Here is a 24,437-nt window from a genome sequence, read left to right on the forward strand (position 1 = left end):
GACCCCTGCCTGTGGGACCTGCCCCAGCAGAGGGAAATACGAGGGGGGGACGGGACGGGACGGGACGGGACAGGCGGTGGTGCCGGGAGGGTCCCCCCTGTACAGGGAACCCCCGTTTCCCCCCTCCTGCTGCTCCAATGTCACCGCGGCCGCACCTGCTGCTTGGCAAGGGTGCGGGGACCCGGAAGGGGGAAAGGACCCCCCCAAACCCACCCGGGCCGGGTGTAAGGGGATGTGTGTACCCCCCAAATACCCCCGTGAGAGATGGGATGCGGTGGGGGAGTCCCGGAGGGTGCGGTGCCCCCCGAGGGGGATCGCGGAACTCGGGGTACGGGGGGGGGGGGTGTCATCCCCGTGATATAGCAATGGGGATCCGGGGCGGGGGGGGACGACACGCGGTGGCGGCTCCCAGGATGCGGCAGTAGGGTGCGGGCGGGGGGGGTTTGCGGTGACCCCCAAATAGGGAGAATGGGGCGGGGGGATCACGGGATGCCGCAATGAGGGGTACGGAGGGAACGCGGTGCCCCCCCAAGTCGGGGGTGAGACGGGGAGGAGGTGCCGGCAGGGGGTTGCAGGCAGGGTTTAGCGTTCCCCTTTCCCCTAGGGAAGGGGGATGCAGGCAGCGGGGTGATGGGGGTTAAAAGGGGTGCTGCCCCCCCACCCCACCCCACCCCCCCCCGAGGGGAGGGAAGGAACTGGGGTGTGCGTGGGGTCCTCCGGTGCCGACCTCCCCTTGGCGAAGTAGAGCATCCACAGCTCGTAGAGCCGCTCCCGGGAAGCCATGCCGGGCCGGCACGGCACGGGCAGCTCCGCCCCCCCCCCATGGACGGGCCCTCCCCCAGGTACAGGGGGGGCGGTGACAAGGACCCCCCCAAGTAACTGATGCTAGAAGGGGGAGCTTTTCACAGCCCCCCTTTTACCTTCTCCCCCACGCAGCTCCGCTGCGGGGGGGAGAAGGTAAAAGGGGGGGTGCGAAAAGGTTAAATGCCCCCTTGAAGTAATCGTCCCCTCCAATCAACGCAACTGAGCCTTGCGCGCCCTAGGACAGCGGGGGAATAAGCGTAGCAAGGCCACAAAGAGGATGATTTGGGACAATTTTACCTTTTATTTCTTGTAAGAAACTATGAATTAGGATATTGTTTATTAAGATTTATGTTAAGCCCAATGTAAAGGTTAGGCAATAAAAAGTATGAAATCGCTTACATAGACTAACAGTCGCCAACCGCAAATCGCCTATCGCTTATGCAGACATAGCAGATGTTGCCTAAAGATAGCTGTAAGATGTTCCAGGATATGGCAGAGATAAGACGAACAAAGGACATAGGAGTAGAGGGGTCAACAATGGGACAAAAGAGGAAGACTTCTCACTTCGGCAGAAAACGACCCCGTAACAACAGCTGAAGCCTGCGCAGAGTACCTGCACTACTTCATGAACACGGAAGTAAAGATGTATAAAAAGGGACTGTTTGAACTGCTCAGGACGGCAGTTGGCGGAGCGCAGACTCCCCTGTCGTCCAGCGCTGTCTTTGCTCATATTCTACTTGCTATAATTAATGAAATTTCAATTGGATTATGATCCGTTGTGGTCTCAATTTATAACACTTTCTGGTGCCGTGACTCGGATACGGAACGGTGGGCTTTGGTCCTCCGGGGGGGCGCCCCGCGACATTTCGCGGCCCCGCGGCCAACAGCTTACCTCATCCTTACCGACGAACCTAAATGCTAGAATATGAGCAAAGGGAAAACCGGTAAAATCCCATAAAAATTCTGTGCACGGGAGTCCGGACGAAGACGCAGGACGCGTAAGTATATTGCGAAACTTTCCGCAGAGCGAAATAGTTCGCGGCGGAGGACTGCAGAGTGAAATGGGTTTACGGCAGGTCTGCAGAGTGAAATGGGTTCACGGCAGGTCTGCAGAGTGATTGTTCACGGCAGAGTTGTTCGCAGGTTTGCCGTTCGGGCGGGATTGGGTTTCCTGGAATATAACGAATGAGAGGTTCGATATACTGAACCAAGCGAGTGTGGACCCTTAAGTACTGCGGTTCCCATCTCCCGCGAGGGACTGGGCCAGGAACAAGGGGGAGCGAGTGAGTGCGTGTTCGGAGATGTTCCAGAAGATGGGGGCGAAGGGCAGCAAGCCTTCGACTCCCATGGGAAGGGTACCCATTGTATGTATAGGCGTAAGGGAATAAATGTAAAGGAAAAACGACCCTGGGTGTGCATACTTTGGAGGAACGATCCCCATGCACCTCAGCGCTGAATAAAGCACACCTACTTTACAACTTTAACGAGTTGTGGAGTCAATCCGCGTATCAATTTGGCGAGCCAGCCAGGAGGCCTCTGTTCGGCTGCAGGATCGGGTGAGGAGCGGATATCCTAAGCCCCCCCCCCTGGCCGCTTGCCTGGGGGAGCTCCGCTTCTCATCCGCTCACTGCGGGGACAGACAGCGACCTGCGCCGGCTGCGGAGAGGCGGTATGCTTGGAATTTAGGTACTTTGGGGGGCCTGTAGGGCGTACGCGTGGCCGGGGCTGCTGGTAAGGCGTGCAGAGACGTCTGGCGCACAGCGGAGTTCCCCGTGGCAGGTAGGGCTTGCAAGCTGGGGGGGCTTGACCGATAGCGCGGCTGCCAGCGATCCTGGAGGCGGATCGGGCGAGCCCGGGTTTTCGCTGCATCCCAAGTTTTGGAGCCAGGGCGGACCTGCTAATGACCGTGTAGGAAGCAGGAGAAGGGCAAGCGGAACCATAGCGTGAGTGTGTGGGATCCCATGTGTTTCTGTGTGACTGAGACGTAGCGTAGCTACGAAGCGAGTGTGGAGTCCTAATCCGCGGTTCCGTGTCTCCGCGAGGGGAGCGGCCGGAGACGGACGAAGCGTTTATGTTTTTCTGTCCTGTGTCTTGTCTGTGTATAACCATCAAGCAGCTCAGAAAGCGGGGGAAGGTCCGGCTGCCCGTCCCGCAGTGGATAACTTTACGAAATACAAGGGCAAGGGAATTTCCTATATGCCCTGTGAGAGTATGTGCCTTGCAGGAGTGTAACTGTATGGGACGGGTGGCATTTCACGTGGATATTGCCACTCAGGACAGCGGTGGGGCAGATACTGCTCGCGGTGTCTTACAAAACACTGCCAGGTAGAAAATTATAATTATCTAATCGGTGACCAGAAATAAAAGATTACTTTGTGGAGAAAAGCCACAAAATCCTGGCGGACTTCCGGGAAGTTAGAATGGAAAACTGAGAAAGGGTTTATAGAAGGTATCAAAGAAAATTTGAGAAGATGTGGTTACAAAGGGAAAAAAAAAATGGGAATACAACAATTAATGTCTCTTTTTGGGACAATCAACGGGGGATATCAGGAAAACCTTCGTAACCTGACATATGAGTGCATAACAAGTTTTGAACAGTGGAACCTGCTGTGGATACTAGGGCAGTGTAAATTTTGCTGGAACTGAAACTATGTTCTAACGACAGGGGAGTTGATCTGCAGAACCCAGAGATACTATCTTACTGAATCCCCTGAGGATATCATAAAACTTGTGTGTGGGTGCTCTCATATTTTAAGTGCATTTGCAGAGCACCGGGAAAGAGAAGCTATAGAGATTTGTAAGAGATTGTTTGAAATGGGAGCCGGTCAAAACAAGGGAATTCTGAAGAAAAGCCCATTGGGTTACATTTTGGCACATTGGAAAGAACTGGGAGGTTCTTCTGGGGGCTCGGTAAACAAGAAAACATTGGTAAAATATTGTAATCAATGGTGGCCTTTATAAACTTTGGAAAATCAGGAAAAATGGCCTAAAAATGGAATTCTGAATTCTAATGCATTTTTTTTTTTTTTACAATTTATGTTGGTTTTGAGGTGGCCAAGAAAATGCAGTGAAGTAATGCATGCAGACATGTTTCGCTTTAAGAAAGCACCTGGAGTGGCAGACAGAATGTGAAATTAATATAACCCTGCCAGATCCCTAATTTTGGTTTTGGAAAAACAGAAAGCTAAGCTGGAGAGATGTTGTTCAGCCTGTGATATTGGGACAGTCATCAAGAAAATTATATATCACAGGTACCTCCGAGAGGAGCACCCTCTGCCTCTGTCCTATCAGGTATTGATAAGGAGGAGGAAATTACTGTCACTGGCAACAAGCAGCACATTCACATTCAGGGTTAAGAAGGGGTTAAACCAGAAGTGCTGTTGCAGAGGCAGGCATCTGTAACCCCTGCAGAGCAGGGTGAGCACCTGTGAAAAATAACAAATAAATAAATAAAAAAGGGAAAACCAAAGGGGAAAGGAGGGAAGCTCCCGCAGTTCCTGTGTTTAAGTATGAGATGGGTGCTGGGGCAGGCAGACAGACATGTTGACAGACGGGATTGAACGGTTGATGAATAAATGTGGATGGGAGTGAAGGAGAAAGCATGGAGAGTGTATAGGAATTGGAAATAGGTAGAAAAGAAAAAGCTGGGCCGTGCTACAGCCACGGCTGCGCTGGTTGCTTTGAAACTGGTGGAGGACGAATGTCGGACAGAAGTGGGGGAGTGACCTCCTCTTCTGTGGAACCGGATCGGTGTGAGTGCTATGAGGAGTTTGGACGCTGGGAGTGAGACTACCCTAGTGGGAGTGCCATGGGGTGGCTCGGGTGACTGAATTGGAACTAGGCTGACGGGACCAGGGGAATCTTCCCTAGCAGATCCACTGGGTATAATGGAATTTTTGGTTGATACAGGTGCAATATATTCAGTTTTAAACAAAGCTTTAATACCTTTGGGGACGATTATATGATGATAAAAGGGGCGACTGGCCAAGGTGAAAAGGCTTATTTTTGTAAACTACTAAAATATCAATTGGGAAAACAATGGGGCATCCATAAGTTTTTGTATATGCCTAACTCCGCAAAAGCTCTTTTGGGGAGAGATTTGTTAGAACACTTGGGAGCAACCATTACTTTCAAAGGAGGCGAGATCACTTTAAAAAGGACCAACAGTATATAGAAATGTTAAAAGCTTAATTTTGATCACTAATCATGTCGAGGGAGAAGTCAGATGGAAAATATACTGGATCAGGTATTCCCAGGGATATGGGCTACAAACGTACCTGGAAGAGCTCTTAAAAGAATACCAGGTACAAACGGGGAACGTGCTGTTACAGTATGTAGATGATCTGCTCATAGCAGGGAATAATAAGGAGGATGTAAGAAAAGAAAGCATTCGACTTCTAAACTTTCTTGCACAAAAAGGCCTACGGGTATCACAAGAAAAGTTACAATTTGTGGAGGAAAAAGTGAAATATCTGGGACATTATTTGTTTAACGGCCAGAAAATATTGGAGCCAGTCGCATTAAAGGCCCAGTGACGAGACCCCACTGGAAAGTACTCAGTACTCCAGGGGACACAAGATAACCCTGAAAAGATAACGTAATGATAGAGACTTTATTTATTTAATTATTTTGCCGCATTATCTTTTGGCATAAAGTGTGTATTGCTGTTTATATTTGCTATAATTATTTCTCTTTTCTATTATATATGGAAGCGTACAAAGTGTGCTGAAGAAAATTGCTAAACTTATGCAACCACACAATAGTGAATATAGAAGATATGCTGATGTAAATAATGTATGTACTCTAGGTATACGAATTAGGTGTAATAATTTGAATTGCAATTGTTATCCATTTGCTTGTTTTAGGTGTAAGGTATGTCAGGATAAATGGTGGACACACTGTGAGTGTGGATGCCCTCCAATAGGAGTTTGCACACAGTGTTGGAAAATCCAAAGAACTCTCACTGAGTGGAAACTAAAACAATTAGAGTCTAAAACAAGAAATTATTTTGGGAATCCCATGAGTGGTGGGAGATTTTTGCCTAAGGAATAAACCCTCAATATTATTGTTACCACTCCAATGAACCGGTCCCCTTTATAGCCGAAATTTTGATTATAAAGTGTAGAAGGGAAGTACTAACTGTATCTTGCTTTGCCCCATTAGTTAAGGCTGCAAAGTGGGAAGCCTATGTAAACAGGCAGAAAGCCCGAAACAGCTGTTCTCCTGAAGAATTCCCTTGCTGCCGAGAAGATGGTACACCCCGTGGCTCGAAGCAACCGAGTCGACGGGCGAGGCAGAGGAGGAATAAACCGTGGAGAAAAGAACCAGAACAATGGGATGCAAAACCAGCAATGGCCGAACTTCCCCAGGACTGGTAAAAATATACTTAAATTGGCAAAAATTGACAGACACCCTTTTTCCTGGTATACCGTTAGTTTTGTTATTGATAATAACCCAAGCAAATGGAAACCCGCATGAACCATTAAAGTGGGAATTAATATCCTGGGAAACATCCAAAGTGATAACCACTTTCACTGGGGCGGGACAACCTGAATTCCCTGTACAACCTTAATGCAGAACTCCGGAAAAGGTTAAATCAACGTAAGAAAGATCGTCCAGCGCTGTCTTTGCTCATATTCTACTTGCTATAATTAATAAAATTTTAATTGGATTATGATCCGTTGTGGTCTCAATTTATCCCGAGGGGGATCGCGGAACTCGGGGTACGGGGGGGGGGTGTCATCCCCGTGATATAGCAATGGGGATCCGGGGCGGGGGGGGGACGACACGCGGTGGCGGCTCCCAGGATGCGGCAGTAGGGTGCGGGCGGGGGGGGTTTGCGGTGACCCCCAAATAGGGAGAATGGGGCGGGGGGATCACGGGATGCCGCAATGAGGGGTACGGAGGGAACGCGGTGCCCCCCCAAGTCGGGGGTGAGACGGGGAGGAGGTGCCGGCAGGGGGTTGCAGGCAGGGTTTAGCGTTCCCCTTTCCCCTAGGGAAGGGGGATGCAGGCAGCGGGGTGATGGGGGTTAAAAGGGGTGCTGCCCCCCCACCCCACCCCCGAGGGGAGGGAAGGAACTGGGGTGTGCGTGGGGTCCTCCGGTGCCGACCTCCCCTTGGCGAAGTAGAGCATCCACAGCTCGTAGAGCCGCTCCCGGGAAGCCATGCCGGGCCGGCACGGCACGGGCAGCTCCGCCCCCCCCCCATGGACGGGCCCTCCCCCAGGTACAGGGGGGGCGGTGACAAGGACCCCCCCAAGTAACTGATGCTAGAAGGGGGAGCTTTTCACAGCCCCCCTTTTACCTTCTCCCCCACGCAGCTCCGCTGCGGGGGGGAGAAGGTAAAAGGGGGGGTGCGAAAAGGTTAAATGCCCCCTTGAAGTAATCGTCCCCTCCAATCAACGCAACTGAGCCTTGCGCGCCCTAGGACAGCGGGGGAATAAGCGTAGCAAGGCCACAAAGAGGATGATTTGGGACAATTTTACCTTTTATTTGTTAAATCCCATTTATTTTGAATCATTTTATGTGCACCCCACCACCGAAGCTCGGCGCTCGGTGGGTTGAAGGCGCTCGGCGCTCGATGCGCGCATGCGCGCTGCGGGTTGTACGGAGCATAAGGAGAAGGGGAAAGACGGCGGCGCCCGGCGGTGGTGTGGAGGTGGCACAGGTGGCACCACCACAGGGTGGTGAGGCCCTGGCACAGGTTGCCCAGAGAAGCTGTGGCTGCCCCAGCCCTGGCAGCGTTCAAGGCCAGGTTGGACGGGGCCTGGGGCAACCTGGTCTAGTGGAAGGTGTCCCTGTGTATGCCAGGGGGTTGGAAGTGGGTGATCTTAAGGTCCTTTCCAAACCAAGCCATTCTGTGATTCCATGAAAGATCAGATCTCCCTGTTTTATATGCCCCCAAAAATCGGAAACCAAGGAAAGGGAAGCCAAAAATAAAAATGCCAATAAAACAACTCCACAGTATCCTGTTACCTGGAAGCCATTGGAAAGTCATGTGGGAGCAGCCTTGAAGGTAAGCTTTCTGCTGTGCCAAAGCAGAGGAGCCGCACAGGGAAGTGCCATAGTCTCTTAACGTGTCTGTGCGTATTTTCTGCCCGCTTATGATATATAAAAAAGCGTTTCTGAAGCTGATTGCTTATGAAACCGCTGCTTAGCTCATGTTTTCATTGCTGCCTTTTATTAACAGGAAAATCCCACCAAGTTTTTGCAGGGAGCCTTATGAAAGCTCCCATGGTGACATTAGATCTTGTCAAGGTTAAGGTTGGTTTTCTGTGTATGTTTTAGGAAGCAAATGGTTCTAGCTGCCTAGGCCCTGCTGCGGGGAAAAGCGGGACAGGCTGTGCAGACATCTCCAGAACGAAGGCATTGGGGTTAAGAGCTAAGGAATGGGATTCTTCCTATGTCTTTTATTTTGCAAATGACTTGAGTATGGGCAGTAGAAGCTGTGTGAGGGCTGGATGGGTCTGGAGCTCGCTCTTTGCCCAAGGGTTGTTGTGCTGATGCTCATGACAGTGGTGAGGCTCCTCCTCACAGTATCGTGTGGTAAAGCCCCACTTATCTTCTCTTTTTTTTTTCTTGCCTAATGTTAAAAATCAGATTAAAATGTTCTCTGTGTGTTCCTCAGGAAGACTTTTATTTTTTTTTTTAGCTGAAGAAAACCTTTAACCCAATTTAAGCTTCAGCTTAGCACGACTGTATTTAGTTTAACAGTTCCTGACTGTCACCTAACTGTCCACTTTGAAGTAGACTCATAGCATCCCAGAATGGTTTGGGTTGAAAAGGACCTTAAAGCTCATCCAGTTCCAACCCCCTGCCACAGGCAGGGGCACCTTCCACTAGACCAGGCTGCTCCAAGCCCCATCCAGCCTGGCCTTGAGCACTGCCAGGGATGGGGCAGCCACAGCTTCTCTGGGCAGACTTCTGTGAGGTTCGGGTATCCTCATCCCTGTGTGTGTCAGCTCCATCACCCATTTGCTCAGGAACCTGAATTTGCTCCCCTTACTTGCACCGTGTGTTTGTAGTACTGCAGAAGCCTCTGGTGACTGAGTAAGCGCCTTGTACCCCAAATACTCTTTTCTCCCTGTCCTTCCTATGTACCTTCCTGGGATAGTTTTTTCCCTTGGTTGTGGATCTCTGGTGTTCCCATACTGAGTCTGTCACCGGATTGAGATCTAGAAGGGAGCCCCTTGTACGAGCCCCCCCCCCCCCAACAGGGGTCCTGGGGGACATGGCGGGGCCAGGGGAGGAGATGGACACAACCGCTGTCCCTGTTCCCAGGTGGCCCCAGGGTCCCCATCCCATGTGCTGGGAACACGGCAGGGTTTTCGGGAAGAAATAATCCCCTTCACCCCAATCTCTCTGAGACGGACACCCCAGCCCGTGGCATAGGAGCTGGGGGAGACACAGGGGGGTGTGTGATCCTTTCCTCCAGGATCCCCCCCACTACCCTTCCCCAAACCTGGACGCACGGATACTTAAGGAGAAAACAAAGCATAAGGGGCTTTGGAGGTGGATACGGAGGGTCCCCCACGCTGCCGCTCAGAACCCCCCATTCTCCAGGACCCCTGCCTGTGGGACCTGCCCCAGCAGAGGGAAATACGAGGGGGGGACGGGACGGGACGGGAAAGGACAGGCGGTGGTGCCGGGAGGGTCCCCCCTGTACAGGGAACCCCCGTTTCCCCCCTGCTGCTGTTCCAATGTCACCGCGGCCGCACCTGCTGCTTGGCAAGGGTGCGGGGACCCGGAAGGGGGAAAGGACCCCCCCAAACCCACCCGGGCCGGGTGTAAGGGGATGTGTGTACCCCCCAAATACCCCCGTGAGAGATGGGATGCGGTGGGGGAGTCCCGGAGGGTGCGGTGCCCCCCGAGGGGGATCGCGGAACTCGGGGTACGGGGGGGGGGTGTCATCCCCGTGATATAGCAATGGGGATCCGGGGCGGGGGGGGACGACACGCGGTGGCGGCTCCCAGGATGCGGCAGTAGGGTGCGGGCGGGGGGGGTTTGCGGTGACCCCCAAATAGGGAGAATGGGGCGGGGGGATCACGGGATGCCGCAATGAGGGGTACGGAGGGAACGCGGTGCCCCCCCAAGTCGGGGGTGAGACGGGGAGGAGGTGCCGGCAGGGGGTTGCAGGCAGGGTTTAGCGTTCCCCTTTCCCCTAGGGAAGGGGGATGCAGGCAGCGGGGTGATGGGGGTTAAAAGGGGTGCTGCCCCCCCACCCCACCCCACCCCCGAGGGGAGGGAAGGAACTGGGCTGTGCGTGGGGTCCTCCGGTGCCGACCTCACCTTGGCGAAGTAGAGCATCCACAGCTCGTAGAGCCGCTCCCGGGAAGCCATGCCGGGCCGGCACGGCACGGGCAGCTCCGCCCCCCCCCCCATGGACGGGCCCTCCCCCAGGTACAGGGGGGGCGGTGACAAGGACCCCCCCAAGTAACTGATGCTAGAAGGGGGAGCTTTTCACAGCCCGCCTTTTACCTTCTCCCCCACGCAGCTCCGCTGCGGGGGGGAGAAGGTAAAAGGGGGGGTGCGAAAAGGTTAAATGCCCCCTTGAAGTAATCGTCCCCTCCAATCAACGCAACTGAGCCTTGCGCGCCCTAGGACAGCGGGGGAATAAGCGTAGCAAGGCCACAAAGAGGATGATTTGGGACAATTTTACCTTTTATTTGTTGTAAGAAACTATGAATTAGGATATTGTTTATTAAGATTTATGTTAAGCCCAATGTAAAGGTTAGGCAATAAAAAGTATGAAATCGCTTACATAGACTAACAGTCGCGTACCGCAAATCGCCTATCGCTTATGCAAACATAGCAGATGTTGCCTAAAGATAGCTGTAAGATGTTCCAGGAAATGGCAGAGATAAGACGAACAAAGGACATAGGAGTAGAGGGGTCAACAATGGGACAAAAGAGGAAGACTTCTCACTTCGGCAGAAAACGACCCCGTAACAACAGCTGAAGCATGGCAGAGTACCTGCACTACTTCATGAACACGGAAGTAAAGATGTATAAAAAGGGACTGTTTGAACTGCTCAGGACGGCAGTTGGCGGAGCGCAGACTCCCCTGTCGTCCAGCGCTGTCTTTGCTCATATTCTACTTGCTATAATTAATGAAATTTCAATTGGATTATGATCCGTTGTGGTCTCAATTTATAACAATTTCTGGTGCCGTGACTCGGATACGGAACGGTGGGCTTTGGTCCTCCGGGGGGGCGCCCCGCGACATTTCGCGGCCCCGCGGCCAACAGCTTACCTCATCCTTACCGACGAACCTAAATGCTAGAATATGAGCAAAGGGAAAACCGGTAAAATCCCATAAAAATTCTGTGCACGGGAGTCCGGACGAAGACGCAGGACGCGTAAGTATATTGCGAAACTTTCCGCAGAGCGAAATAGTTCGCGGCGGAGGACTGCAGAGTGAAATGGGTTCACGGCAGGTCTGCAGAGTGATCACGGCAGAGTAGTTCGCAGGTTTGCCGTTCGGGCGGGATTGGGTTTCCTGGAATATAACGAATGAGAGGTTCGATATACTGAACCAAGCGAGTGTGGACCCTTAAGTACTGCGGTTCCCATCTCCTGCGAGGGACTGGGCCAGGAACAAGGGGGAGCGAGTGAGTGCGTGTTCGGAGATGTTCCAGAAGATGGGGGCGAAGGGCAGCAAGCCTTCGACTCCCATGGGAAGGGTACCCATTGTATGTATAGGCGTAAGGGAATAAATGTAAAGGAAAAACGACCCTGGGTGTGCATACTTTGGAGGAACGATCCCCATGCACCTCAGCGCTGAATAAAGCACACCTACTTTACAACTTTAACGAGTTGTGGAGTCAACCCGCGTATCAATTTGGCGAGCCAGCCAGGAGGCCTCTGTTCGGCTGCAGGATCAGGTGAGGAGCGGATATCCTAAGCCCCCCCCCAGGCCGCTTGCCTGGAGGAGCTCCGCTTCTCATCCGCTCACTGCGGGGACAGACAGCGACCTGCGCCGGCTGCGGAGAGGCGGTATGCTTGGAATTTGGGTACTTTGGGGGGCCTGTAGGGCGTACGCGTGGCCCGGGGCTGCTGGTAAGGCGTGCAGAGACGTCTGGCGCACAGCGGAGTTCCCCGTGGCAGGTAGGGCTTGCAAGCTGGGGGGGCTCGTCGACCGATAGCGCGGCTGCAAGCGATCCTGGAGGCGGATCGGGCGAGCCCGGGTTTTCGCTGCATCCCAAGTTTTGGAGCCAGGGCGGACCTGCTAATGACCGTGTAGGAAGCAGGAGAAGGGCAAGCGGAACCATAGCGTGAGTGTGTGGGATCCCATGTGTTTCTGTGTGACTGAGACGTAGCGTAGCTACGAAGCGAGTGTGGAGTCCTAATCCGCGGTTCCGTGTCTCCGCGAGGGGAGCGGCCGGAGACGGACGAAGCGTTTATGTTTTTCTGTCCTGTGTCTTGTCTGTGTATAACCATCAAGCAGCTCAGAAAGCGGGGGAAGGTCCGGCTGCCCGTCCCGCAGTGGATAACTTTACGAAATACAAGGGCAAGGGAATTTCCTATATGCCCTGTGAGAGTATGTGCCTTGTAGGAGTGTAACTGTATGGGACGGGTGGCATTTCACGTGGATATTGCCACTCAGGACAGCGGTGGGGCAGATACTGCTCGGGGTGTCTTACAAAACACTGCCAGGTAGAAAATTATAATTATCTAATCGGTGACCAGAAATAAAAGATTACTTTGTGGAGAAAAGCCACAAAATCCTGGCGGACTTCCGGGAAGTTAGAATGGAAAACTGAGAAAGGGTTTATAGAAGGTATCAAAGAAAATTTGAGAAGATGTGGTTACAAAGGGAAAAAAAAAATAAAATGGGAATACAACAATTAATGTCTCTTTTTGGGACAATCAACGGGGGATATCAGGAAAACCTTCGTAACCTGACATATGAGTGCATAACAAGTTTTGAACAGTGGAACCTGCTGTGGATACTAGGGCAGTGTAAATTTTGCTGGAACTGAAACTATGTTCTAACGACAGGGGAGTTGATCTGCAGAACCCAGAGATACTATCTTACTGAATCCCCTGAGGATATCATAAAACTTGTGTGTGGGTGCTCTCATATTTTAAGTGCGTTTGCAGAGCACCGGGAAAGAGAAGCTATAGAGATTTGTAAGAGATTGTTTGAAATGGGAGCCGGTCAAAACAAGGGAATTCTGAAGAAAAGCCCATTGGGTTACATTTTGGCACATTGGAAAGAACTGGGAGGTTCTTCTGGGGGCTCGGTAAACAAGAAAACATTGGTAAAATATTGTAATCAATGGTGGCCTTTATAAACTTTGGAAAATCAGGAAAAATGGCCTAAAAATGGAACTCTGAATTCTAATGCATTTTTTTACAATTTATGTTGGTTTTGAGGTGGCCAAGAAAATGCAGTGAAGTAATGCATGCAGATATGTTTCGCTTTAAGAAAGCACCTGGAGTGGCAGACAGAATGTGAAATTAATATAACCCTGCCAGATCCCTAATTTTGGTTTTGGAAAAACAGAAAGCTAAGCTGGAGAGATGTTGTTCAGCCTGTGATATTGGGACAGTCATCAAGAAAATTATATATCACAGGTACCTCCGAGAGGAGCACCCTCTGCCTCTGTCCTATCAGGTATTGATAAGGAGGAGGAAATTGCTGTCACTGGCAACAAGCAGCACATTCACATTCAGGGTTAAGAAGGGGTTAAACCAGAAGTGCTGTTGCAGAGGCAGGCATCTGTAACCCCTGCAGAGCAGGGTGAGCACCTGTGAAAAATAACAAATAAATAAATAAAAAGGGAAAACCAAAGGGGAAAGGAGGGAAGCTCCCGCAGTTCCTGTGTTTGAGCATGAGATGGGTGCTGGGGCAGGCAGACAGACATGTTGACAGACGGGATTGAACGGTTGATGAATAAATGTGGATGGGAGTGAAGGAGAAAGCATGGAGAGTGTATAGGAATTGGAAATAGGTAGAAAAGAAAAAGCTGGGTCGTGCTACAGCCACGGCTGCGCTGGTTGCTTTGAAACTGGTGGAGGACGAATGTCGGACAGAAGTGGGGGAGTGACCTCCTCTTCTGTGGAACCGGATCGGTGTGAGTGCTATGAGGAGTTTGGACGCTGGGAGTGAGACTACCCTAGTGGGAGTGCCATGGGGTGGCTCGGGTGACTGAATTGGAACTAGGCTGACGGGACCAGGGGAATCTTCCCTAGCAGATCCACTGGTTATAATGGAATTTTTGGTTGATACAGGTGCAATGTATTCAGTTTTAAACAAAGCTTTAATACCTTTGGGGACGATTATATGATGATAAAAGGGGCGACTGGCCAAGGTGAAAAGGCTTATTTTTGTAAACTACTAAAATATCAATTGGGAAAACAATGGGGCATCCATAAGTTTTTGTATATGCCTAACTCCGCAAAAGCTCTTTTGGGGAGAGATTTGTTAGAACTCTTGGGAGCAACCATTACTTTCAAAGGAGGCGAGATCACTTTAAAAAGGACCAACAGTATATAGAAATGTTAAAAGCTTAATTTTGATCACTAATCATGTCGAGGGAGAAGTCAGATTGAAGATATACTGGATCAGGTATTCCCAGGGATATGGGCTACAAACGTACCTGGAAGAGCTCCTAAAAGAATACCAGGTACAAACGGGGAACGTGCTGTTACAGTATGTAGATGATCTGCTCATAGCAGGGAATAATAAGGAGGATGTAAGAAAAGAAAGCATTCGACTTCTAAACTTTCTTGCACAAAAGGGCCTACGGGTATCACAAGAAAAGTTACAATTTGTGGAGGAAAAAGTGAAATATCTGGGACATTATTTGTTTAACGGCCAGAAAATATTGGAGCCAGTCGCATTAAAGGCCCAGTGACGAGACCCCACTGGAAAGTACTCAGTACTCCAGGGGACACCAAGATAACCCTGAAAAGATAACGTAATGATAGAGACTTCATTTAATTATTTTGCCGCATTATCTTTTGGCATAAAGTGTGTATTGCTGTTTATATTTGCTATAATTATTTCTCCTCTTTTCTATTGTATATGGAAGCGTACAAAGTGTGCTGAAGGAAATTGCTAAATTTATGCAACCACACAATAGTGAATATAGAAGATATGCTGATGTAAATAATGTATGTACTCTAGGTATACGAATTAGGTGCAATAATTTGAATTGCAATTGTTATCCATTTGCTTGTTTTAGGTGTAAGGTATGTCAGGATAAATGGTGGACACACTGTGAATGTGGATGCCCTCCAATAGGAGTTTGCACACAGTGTTGGAAAATCCAAAGAACTCTCACTGAGTGGAAACTAAAACAATTAGAGTCTAAAACAAGAAATTATTTGGGAATCCCATGAGTGGTGGGAGATTTTTGCCAAAGGAATAAACCCTCAATATTATTGTTACCACTCCAATGAACCGGTCCCCTTTATAGCCGAAATTTTGATTATAAAGTGTAGAAGGGAAGTACTAACTGTATCTTGCTTTGCCCCATTAGTTAAGGCTGCAAAGTGGGAAGCCTATGTAAACAGGCAGAAAGCCCGAAACAGCTGTTCTCCTGAAGAATTCCCTTGCTGCCGAGAAGATGGTACACCCCGTGGCTCGAAGCAACCGAAGCAACCGAGTCGACGGGCGAGGCAGAGGAGGAATAAACCGTGGAGAAAAGAACCAGAACAATGGGATGCAAAACCAGCAATGGCCGAACTTCCCCAGGACTGGTAAAAATATACTTAAATTGGCAAAAATTGACAGACACCCTTTTTCCTGGTATACCGTTAGTTTTGTTATTGATAATAACCCAAGCAAATGGAAACCCGCATGAACCATTAAAGTGGGAATTAATATCCTGGGAAACATCCAAAGTGATAACCACTTTCACTGGGGCGGGACAACCTGAATTCCCTGCACAACCTTAATGCAGAACTCCGGAAAAGGTTAAATCAACGTAAGAAAGATCGTCCAGCGCTGTCTTTGCTCATATTCTACTTGCTATAATTAATAAAATTTTAATTGGATTATGATCCGTTGTGGTCTCAATTTATCCCGAGGGGGATCGCGGAACTCGGGGTACGGGGGGGGGGTGTCATCCCCGTGATATAGCAATGGGGATCCGGGGCGGGGGGGGACGACACGCGGTGGCGGCTCCCAGGATGCGGCAGTAGGGTGCGGGCGGGGGGGGTTTGCGGTGACCCCCAAATAGGGAGAATGGGGCGGGGGGATCACGGGATGCCGCAATGAGGGGTACGGAGGGAACGCGGTGCCCCCCCAAGTCGGGGGTGAGACGGGGAGGAGGTGCCGGCAGGGGGTTGCAGGCAGGGTTTAGCGTTCCCCTTTCCCCTAGGGAAGGGGGATGCAGGCAGCGGGGTGATGGGGGTTAAAAGGGGTGCTGCCCCCCCACCCCACCCCACCCCCGAGGGGAGGGAAGGAACTGGGGTGTGCGTGGGGTCCTCCGGTGCCGACCTCACCTTGGCGAAGTAGAGCATCCACAGCTCGTAGAGCCGCTCCCGGGAAGCCATGCCGGGCCGGCACGGCACGGGCAGCTCCGCCCCCCCCCCATGGACGGGCCCTCCCCCAGGTACAGGGGGGGCGGTGACAAGGACCCCCCCAAGTAACTGATGCGAGAAGGGGGAGCTTTTCACAGCCCCCCTTTTACCTTCTCCCCCACGCAGCTCCGCTGCGGGGGGGAGAAGGTAAAAGGGGGGGTGCGAAAAGGTTAAATGCCCCCTTGAAGTAATCGTCCCCTCCAATCAACGCAACTGAGCCTTGCGCGCCCTAGGACAGCGGGGGAATAAGCGTAGCAAGGCCACAAAGAGGATGATTTGGGACAATTTTACCTTTTATTTGTTAAATCCCATTTATTTTGAATCATTTTATGTGCACCCCACCACCGAAGCTCGGCGCTCGGTGGGTTGAAGGCGCTCGGCGCTCGATGCGCGCATGCGCGCTGCGGGTTGTACGGAGTATAAGGAGAAGGGGAAAGACGGCGGCGCCCGGCGGTGGTGTGGAGGTGGCACAGGTGGCACCACCACAGGGTGGTGAGGCCCTGGCACAGGGTGCCCAGAGAAGCTGTGGCTGCCCCAGCCCTGGCAGCGTTCAAGGCCAGGTTGGACGGGGCCTGGGGCAACCTGGTCTAGTGGAAGGTGTCCCTGTGTATGCCAGGGGGTTGGAAGTGGGTGATCTTTACAGATGTCCAGTTTGCATAGCTGATCCCTAACCCAATCCTCATCTACCAAAGCAAACTCCTCCTTTGTCCTGACTCCTTCTGGGGCTATAGAAATCCGGGGCCCTCGGGGAGAGTCTGCAGGAGTAAAGACAGAGGCAAAGAAGGCATTCAGCACCTCTGCCTTCTTTATATCCTCTGTCTCCAGGGTACCCACTTTGTTCAGCAGTGGGCCTATATTGCCTCTTGTAAAGATGATGGAACAACTTATTCTTGACTCCATCACTAGGCATATCAAGGATGAGGGGGTCATTAAGAACAGCCAACATGGTTTTATGAGGGGGAAGTCATGTATGACCAACCTTATAGCCTTCTATGAGGAAGTGACTAGGTGGAGGGATGATGGTAGAGCGGTAGATGTAGTTTTTCTTGATTTCAGTAAGGCATTTGATACTGTCTCCCACAGCATCCTCATAGATAAGCTAAGGAAGTGTGGGCTTGACGATCAAGTAGTGAGGTGGATTGAGAACTGGTTGAAAGGAAGAAGGCAGAGAGTTGTGGTCAATGGCGCAGAATCTAGCTGGAGGTCTGTGACTAGTGGAGTCCCTCAGGGGTCGGTGCTGGGACCGGTGCTGTTTAATATTTTCATCAATGACCTGGATGAGGGAACTGAGTGCACCCTCAGCAAGTTTGCTGATGACACAAAACTGGGAGGAGTGGCTGACACACCAGAGGACTGTGCTGCCATTCAGCGAGACCTGGACAGGCTGGAGAGTTGGGCGGGGAGAAACTTGATGAAATTTAACAAGGGCAAGTGTAGAGTCTTGCATCTGGGGAAGAACAACCCCATGTACCAGTACAGGTTGGGGGTTGACCTGCTGGAAAGTAGTGAAGGGGAAAGGGACCTGGGGGTCCTGGTGGATAGGAGGATGACCATGAGCCAGCAATGTGCTCTTGTGGCCAAGAAGGCAAATGGCATCTTAGGGTGCATTAGAAAGGGAGTGGTTAGTAGGTCAAGAGAGGTTCTCCTCCCCCTCTACTCAGCCTTGGTGAGGCCGCATCTGGAATATTGCGTCCAGTTCTGGGCCCCTCTGTTCAAGAAGGACAGGGAATTGCTTGAAGGAGTCCAGCGCAGAGCCACAAAGATGATTAAGGGAGTGGAACATCTCCCTTATGAGGAGAGGCTGAGGGAGCTGGGTCTCTTTAGCTTGCAAAAGAGGAGACTGAGGGGTGACCTCATCAATGTTTACAAATATGTGAAGGGTAGGTGTCAGGATGATGGAGCTAGGCTTTTTTCAGTGATATCCAGTGATAGGACAAGGGGCAATGGGTGTAAACTGGAACATAGGAAGTTCCACGTTAACATCAGGAAGAACTTCTTTACTGTAAGAGTGACAGAGCACTGGAACAGGTTGCCCAGGGGGGTTGTGGAGTCTCCTACACTGGAGATATTCAAGGCCCGCCTGGACAAGTTCCTGTGTGATGTACTGTAGGTTACCCTGCTCTTGCAGGGGGGTTGGACTAGATGATCTTTTTAGGTCCCTTCCAACCCTTGGGATTCTGTGATTCTGTGATCTTAAGGTCCTTTCCAAACCAAGCCATTCTGTGATTCCATGAAAGATCAGATCTCCCTGTTTTATATGCCCCCAAAAATCTGAAACCAAGGAAAGGGAAGCCAAAAATACAAATGCCAATAAAACAACTCCACAGTATCCTGTTACCTGGAAGCCATTGGAAAGTCATGTGGGAGCAGCCTTGAAGGTAAGCTTTCTGCTGTGCCAAAGCAGAGGAGCCGCACAGGGAAGTGCCATAGTCTCTTAACGTGTCTGTGCGTATTTTCTGCCCGCTTATGATATATAAAAAAGCGTTTCTGAAGCTGATTGCTTATGAAACCGCTGCTTAGCTCATGTTTTCATTGCTGCCTTTTATTAACAGGAAAACCCCACCAAGTTTTTGCAGGGAGCCTTATGAAAGCTCCCATGGTGACATTAGATCTTGTCAAGGTTAAGGTTGGTTTTCTGTGTATGTTTTAGGAAGCAAATGGTTCTAGCTCCCTAGGCCCTGCTGCGGGGAAAAGCGGGACAGGCTGTGCAGACATCTCCAGAACGAAGGCATTGGGGTTAAGAGCTAAGGAATGGGATTCTTCCTATGTCTTCTATTTTGCAAATGACTTGAGTATGGGCAGTAGAAGCTGTGTGAGGGCTGGATGGGTCTGGAGCTCGCTCTTTGCCCAAGGGTTGTTGTGCTGATGCTCATGACAGTGGTGAGGCTCCTCCTCACAGTATCGTGTGGTAAAGCCCCACTTATCTTCTCTTTTTTTTTTCTTGCCTAATGTTAAAAATCAGATTAAAATGTTCTCTGTGTGTTCCTCAGGAAGACTTTTATTTTTTTTTTTTTAGCTGAAGAAAACCTTTAACCCAATTTAAGCTTCAGCTTAGCACGACTGTATTTAGTTTAACAGTTCCTGACTGTCACCTAACTGTCCACTTTGAAGGAGACTCATAGCATCCCAGAATGGTTTGGATTGAAAAGGACCTTAAAGCTCATCCAGTTCCAACCCCCTGCCACAGGCAGGGGCACCTTCCACTAGACCAGGCTGCTCCAAGCCCCATCCAGCCTGGCCTTGAGCACTGCCAGGGATGGGGCAGCCACAGCTTCTCTGGGCAGACTTCTGTGAGGTTCGGGTATCCTCATCCCTGTGTGTGTCAGCTCCATCACCCATTTGCTCAGGAACCTGAATTTGCTCCCCTTACTTGCACCGTGTGTTTGTAGTACTGCAGAAGCCTCTGGTGACTGAGTAAGCGCCTTGTACCCCAAATACTCTTTTCTCCCTGTCCTTCCTATGTACCTTCCTGGGATAGTTTTTTCCCTTGGTTGTGGATCTCTGGTGTTCCCATACTGAGTCTGTCACCGGATTGAGATCTAGAAGGGAGCCCCTTGTACAAGCCCCCCCCCCAACAGGGGTCCTGGGGGACATGGCGGGGCCAGGGGAGGAGATGGACACAACCGCTGTCCCTGTTCCCAGGTGGCCCCAGGGTCCCCATCCCTCCTGGAACCCCCTGCCATGTGCTGGGAACACGGCAGGGTTTTAGGGAAGAAATAATCCCCTTCACCCCAATCTCTCTGAGACGGACACCCCAGCCCGTGGCATAGGAGCTGGGGGAGACACAGGGGGGTGTGTGATCCTTTCCTCCAGGATCCCCCCCACTACCCTTCCCCAAACCTGGACGCACGGATACTTAAGGAGAAAACAAAGCATAAGGGGCTTTGGAGGTGGATACGGAGGGTCCCCCACGCTGCCGCTCAGAACCCCCCATTCTCCAGGACCCCTGCCTGTGGGACCTGCCCCAGCAGAGGGAAATACGAGGGGGGGACGGGACGGGACGGGACGGGACGGGACAGGCGGTGGTGCCGGGAGGGTCCCCCCTGTACAGGGAACCCCCGTTTCCCCCCTGCTGCTGCTCCAATGTCACCGCGGCCGCACCTGCTGCTTGGCAAGGGTGCGGGGACCCGGAAGGGGGAAAGGACCCCCCCAAACCCACCCGGGCCGGGTGTAAGGGGATGTGTGTACCCCCCAAATACCCCCGTGAGAGATGGGATGCGGTGGGGGAGTCCCGGAGGGTGCGGTGCCCCCCGAGGGGGATCGCGGAACTCGGGGTACGGGGGGGGGGTGTCATCCCCGTGATATAGCAATGGGGATCCGGGGCGGGGGGGGACGACACGCGGTGGCGGCTCCCAGGATGCGGCAGTAGGGTGCGGGCGGGGGGGGTTTGCGGTGACCCCCAAATAGGGAGAATGGGGCGGGGGGATCACGGGATGCCGCAATGAGGGGTACGGAGGGAACGCGGTGCCCCCCCAAGTCGGGGGTGAGACGGGGAGGAGGTGCCGGCAGGGGGTTGCAGGCAGGGTTTAGCGTTCCCCTTTCCCCTAGGGAAGGGGGATGCAGGCAGCGGGGTGATGGGGGTTAAAAGGGGTGCTGCCCCCCCACCCCACCCCACCCCCGAGGGGAGGGAAGGAACTGGGCTGTGCGTGGGGTCCTCCGGTGCCGACCTCACCTTGGCGAAGTAGAGCATCCACAGCTCGTAGAGCCGCTCCCGGGAAGCCATGCCGGGCCGGCACGGCACGGGCAGCTCCGCCCCCCCCCCATGGACGGGCCCTCCCCCAGGTACAGGGGGGGCGGTGACAAGGACCCCCCCAAGTAACTGATGCTAGAAGGGGGAGCTTTTCACAGCCCCCCTTTTACCTTCTCCCCCACGCAGCTCCGCTGCGGGGGGGAGAAGGTAAAAGGGGGGGTGCGAAAAGGTTAAATGCCCCCTTGAAGTAATCGTCCCCTCCAATCAACGCAACTGAGCCTTGCGCGCCCTAGGACAGCGGGGGAATAAGCGTAGCAAGGCCACAAAGAGGATGATTTGGGACAATTTTACCTTTTATTTGTTAAATCCCATTTATTTTGAATCATTTTATGTGCACCCCACCACCGAAGCTCGGCGCTCGGTGGGTTGAAGGCGCTCGGCGCTCGATGCGCGCATGCGCGCTGCGGGTTGTACGGAGTATAAGGAGAAGGGGAAAGACGGCGGCGCCCGGCGGTGGTGTGGAGGTGGCACAGGTGGCACCACCACAGGGTGGTGAGGCCCTGGCACAGGTTGCCCAGAGAAGCTGTGGCTGCCCCAGCCCTGGCAGCGTTCAAGGCCAGGTTGGACGGGGCCTGGGGCAACCTGGTCTAGTGGAAGGTGTCCCTGTGTATGCCAGGGGGTTGGAAGTGGGTGATCTTAAGGTCCTTTCCAAACCAAGCCATTCTGTGATTCCATGAAAGATCAGATCTCCCTGTTTTATATGCCCCCAAAAATCGGAAACCAAGGAAAGGGAAGCCAAAAATACAAATGCCAATAAAACAACTCCACAGTATCCTGTTACCTGGAAGCCATTGGAAAGTCATGTGGGAGCAGCCTTGAAGGTAAGCTTTCTGCTGTGCCAAAGCAGAGGAGCCGCACAGGGAAGTGCCATAGTCTCTTAACGTGTCTGTGCGTATTTTCTGCCCGCTTATGATATATAAAAAAGCGTTTCTGAAGCTGATTGCTTATGAAACCGCTGCTTAGCTCATGTTTTCATTGCTGCCTTTTATTAACAGGAAAACCCCACCAAGTTTTTGCAGGGAGCCTTATGAAAGCTCCCGTGGTGACATTAGATCTTGTCAAGGTTAAGGTTGGTTTTCTGTGTATGTTTTAGGAAGCAAATGGTTCTAGCTCCCTAGGCCCTGCTGCGGGGAAAAGCGGGACAGGCTGTGCAGACATCTCCAGAACGAAGGCATTGGGGTTAAGAGCTAAGGAATGGGATTCTTCCTATGTCTTTTATTTTGCAAATGACTTGAGTATGGGCAGTAGAAGCTGTGTGAGGGCTGGATGGGTCTGGAGCTCGCTCTTTGCCCAAGGGTTGTTGTGCTGATGCTCATGACAGTGGTGAGGCTCCTCCTCACAGTATCGTGTGGTAAAGCCCCACTTATCTTCTCTTTTTTTTTTCTTGCCTAATGTTAAAAATCAGATTAAAATGTTCTCTGTGTGTTTCTCAGGAAGACTTTTATTTTTTTTTTAGCTGAAGAAAACCTTTAACCCAATTTAAGCTTCAGCTTAGCACGACTGTATTTAGTTTAACAGTTCCTGACTGTCACCTAACTGTCCACTTTGAAGTAGACTCATAGCATCCCAGAATGGTTTGGGTTGAAAAGGACCTTAAAGCTCATCCAGTTCCAACCCCCTGCCACAGGCAGGGGCACCTTCCACTAGACCAGGCTGCTCCAAGCCCCATCCAGCCTGGCCTTGAGCACTGCCAGGGATGGGGCAGCCACAGCTTCTCTGGGCAGACTTCTGTGAGGTTCGGGTATCCTCATCCCTGTGTGTGTCAGCTCCATCACCCATTTGCTCAGGAACCTGAATTTGCTCCCCTTACTTGCACCGTGTGTTTGTAGTACTGCAGAAGCCTCTGGTGACTGAGTAAGCGCCTTGTACCCCAAATACTCTTTTCTCCCTGTCCTTCCTATGTACCTTCCTGGGATAGTTTTTTCCCTTGGTTGTGGATCTCTGGTGTTCCCATACTGAGTCTGTCACCGGATTGAGATCTAGAAGGGAGCCCCTTGTACAAGCCCCCCCCCCCCAACAGGGGTCCTGGGGGACATGGCGGGGCCAGGGGAGGAGATGGACACAACCGCTGTCCCTGTTCCCAGGTGGCCCCAGGGTCCCCATCCCTCCTGGAACCCCCTGCCATGTGCTGGGAACACGGCAGGGTTTTCGGGAAGAAATAATCCCCTTCACCCCAATCTCTCTGAGACGGACACCCCAGCCCGTGGCATAGGAGCTGGGGGAGACACAGGGGGGTGTGTGATCCTTTCCTCCAGGATCCCCCCCACTACCCTTCCCCAAACCTGGACGCACGGATACTTAAGGAGAAAACAAAGCATAAGGGGCTTTGGAGGTGGATACGGAGGGTCCCCCACGCTGCCGCTCAGAACCCCCCATTCTCCAGGACCCCTGCCTGTGGGACCTGCCCCAGCAGAGGGAAATACGAGGGGGGGACGGGACGGGACGGGACAGGCGGTGGTGCCGGGAGGGTCCCCCCTGTACAGGGAACCCCCGTTTCCCCCCTGCTGCTGCTCCAATGTCACCGCGGCCGCACCTGCTGCTTGGCAAGGGTGCGGGGACCCGGAAGGGGGAAAGGACCCCCCCAAACCCACCCGGGCCGGGTGTAAGGGGATGTGTGTACCCCCCAAATACCCCCGTGAGAGATGGGATGCGGTGGGGGAGTCCCGGAGGGTGCGGTGCCCCCCGAGGGGGATCGCGGAACTCGGGGTACGGGGGGGGGGGGTGTCATCCCCGTGATATAGCAATGGGGATCCGGGGCGGGGGGGGACGACACGCGGTGGCGGCTCCCAGGATGCGGCAGTAGGGTGCGCGCGGGGGGGGTTTGCGGTGACCCCCAAATAGGGAGAATGGGGCGGGGGAATCACGGGATGCCGCAATGAGGGGTACGGAGGGAACGCGGTGCCCCCCCAAGTCGGGGGTGAGACGGGGAGGAGGTGCCGGCAGGGGGTTGCAGGCAGGGTTTAGCGTTCCCCTTTCCCCTAGGGAAGGGGGATGCAGGCAGCGGGGTGATGGGGGTTAAAAGGGGTGCTGCCCCCCCACCCCACCCCACCCCCGAGGGGAGGGAAGGAACTGGGGTGTGCGTGGGGTCCTCCGGTGCCGACCTCACCTTGGCGAAGTAGAGCATCCACAGCTCGTAGAGCCGCTCCCGGGAAGCCATGCCGGGCCGGCACGGCACGGGCAGCTCCGCCCCCCCGCCATGGACGGGCCCTCCCCCAGGTACAGGGGGGGCGGTGACAAGGACCCCCCCAAGTAACTGATGCTAGAAGGGGGAGCTTTTCACAGCCCCCCTTTTACCTTCTCCCCCACGCAGCTCCGCTGCGGGGGGGAGAAGGTAAAAGGGGGGGTGCG

General features: G+C 52.7%; 3 long non-coding RNA genes across 3 annotated transcripts; 1 reads left to right on the forward strand and 2 right to left on the reverse strand.

Moving 5' to 3' along the window:
• The first annotated feature begins 681 nt into the window (after positions 1 to 681).
• On the forward strand, positions 682 to 6,481 carry LOC136008143 (uncharacterized). Its single transcript, XR_010609992.1, has 2 exons — positions 682 to 1,802; positions 5,968 to 6,481. It is a non-coding gene; the product is annotated as an uncharacterized LOC136008143 (long non-coding RNA).
• On the reverse strand, positions 1,083 to 10,232 carry LOC136008144 (uncharacterized). The gene is made up of 2 exons (XR_010609993.1): positions 10,094 to 10,232; positions 1,083 to 1,975 (listed from the first exon to the last, which is right to left on the reverse strand). It is a non-coding gene; the product is annotated as an uncharacterized LOC136008144 (long non-coding RNA).
• Positions 10,233 to 10,547: 315 nt separating this feature from the next.
• On the reverse strand, positions 10,548 to 21,644 carry LOC136008149 (uncharacterized). The gene is made up of 3 exons (XR_010609997.1): positions 21,012 to 21,644; positions 16,262 to 17,094; positions 10,548 to 11,303 (listed from the first exon to the last, which is right to left on the reverse strand). It is a non-coding gene; the product is annotated as an uncharacterized LOC136008149 (long non-coding RNA).
• Positions 21,645 to 24,437: the final 2,793 nt, after the last annotated feature.

The sequence above is a fragment of the Lathamus discolor genome, chromosome 2, assembly GCF_037157495.1.
Source record: "Lathamus discolor isolate bLatDis1 chromosome 2, bLatDis1.hap1, whole genome shotgun sequence".
Lineage (NCBI taxonomy): Eukaryota > Metazoa > Chordata > Aves > Psittaciformes > Psittacidae > Lathamus > Lathamus discolor.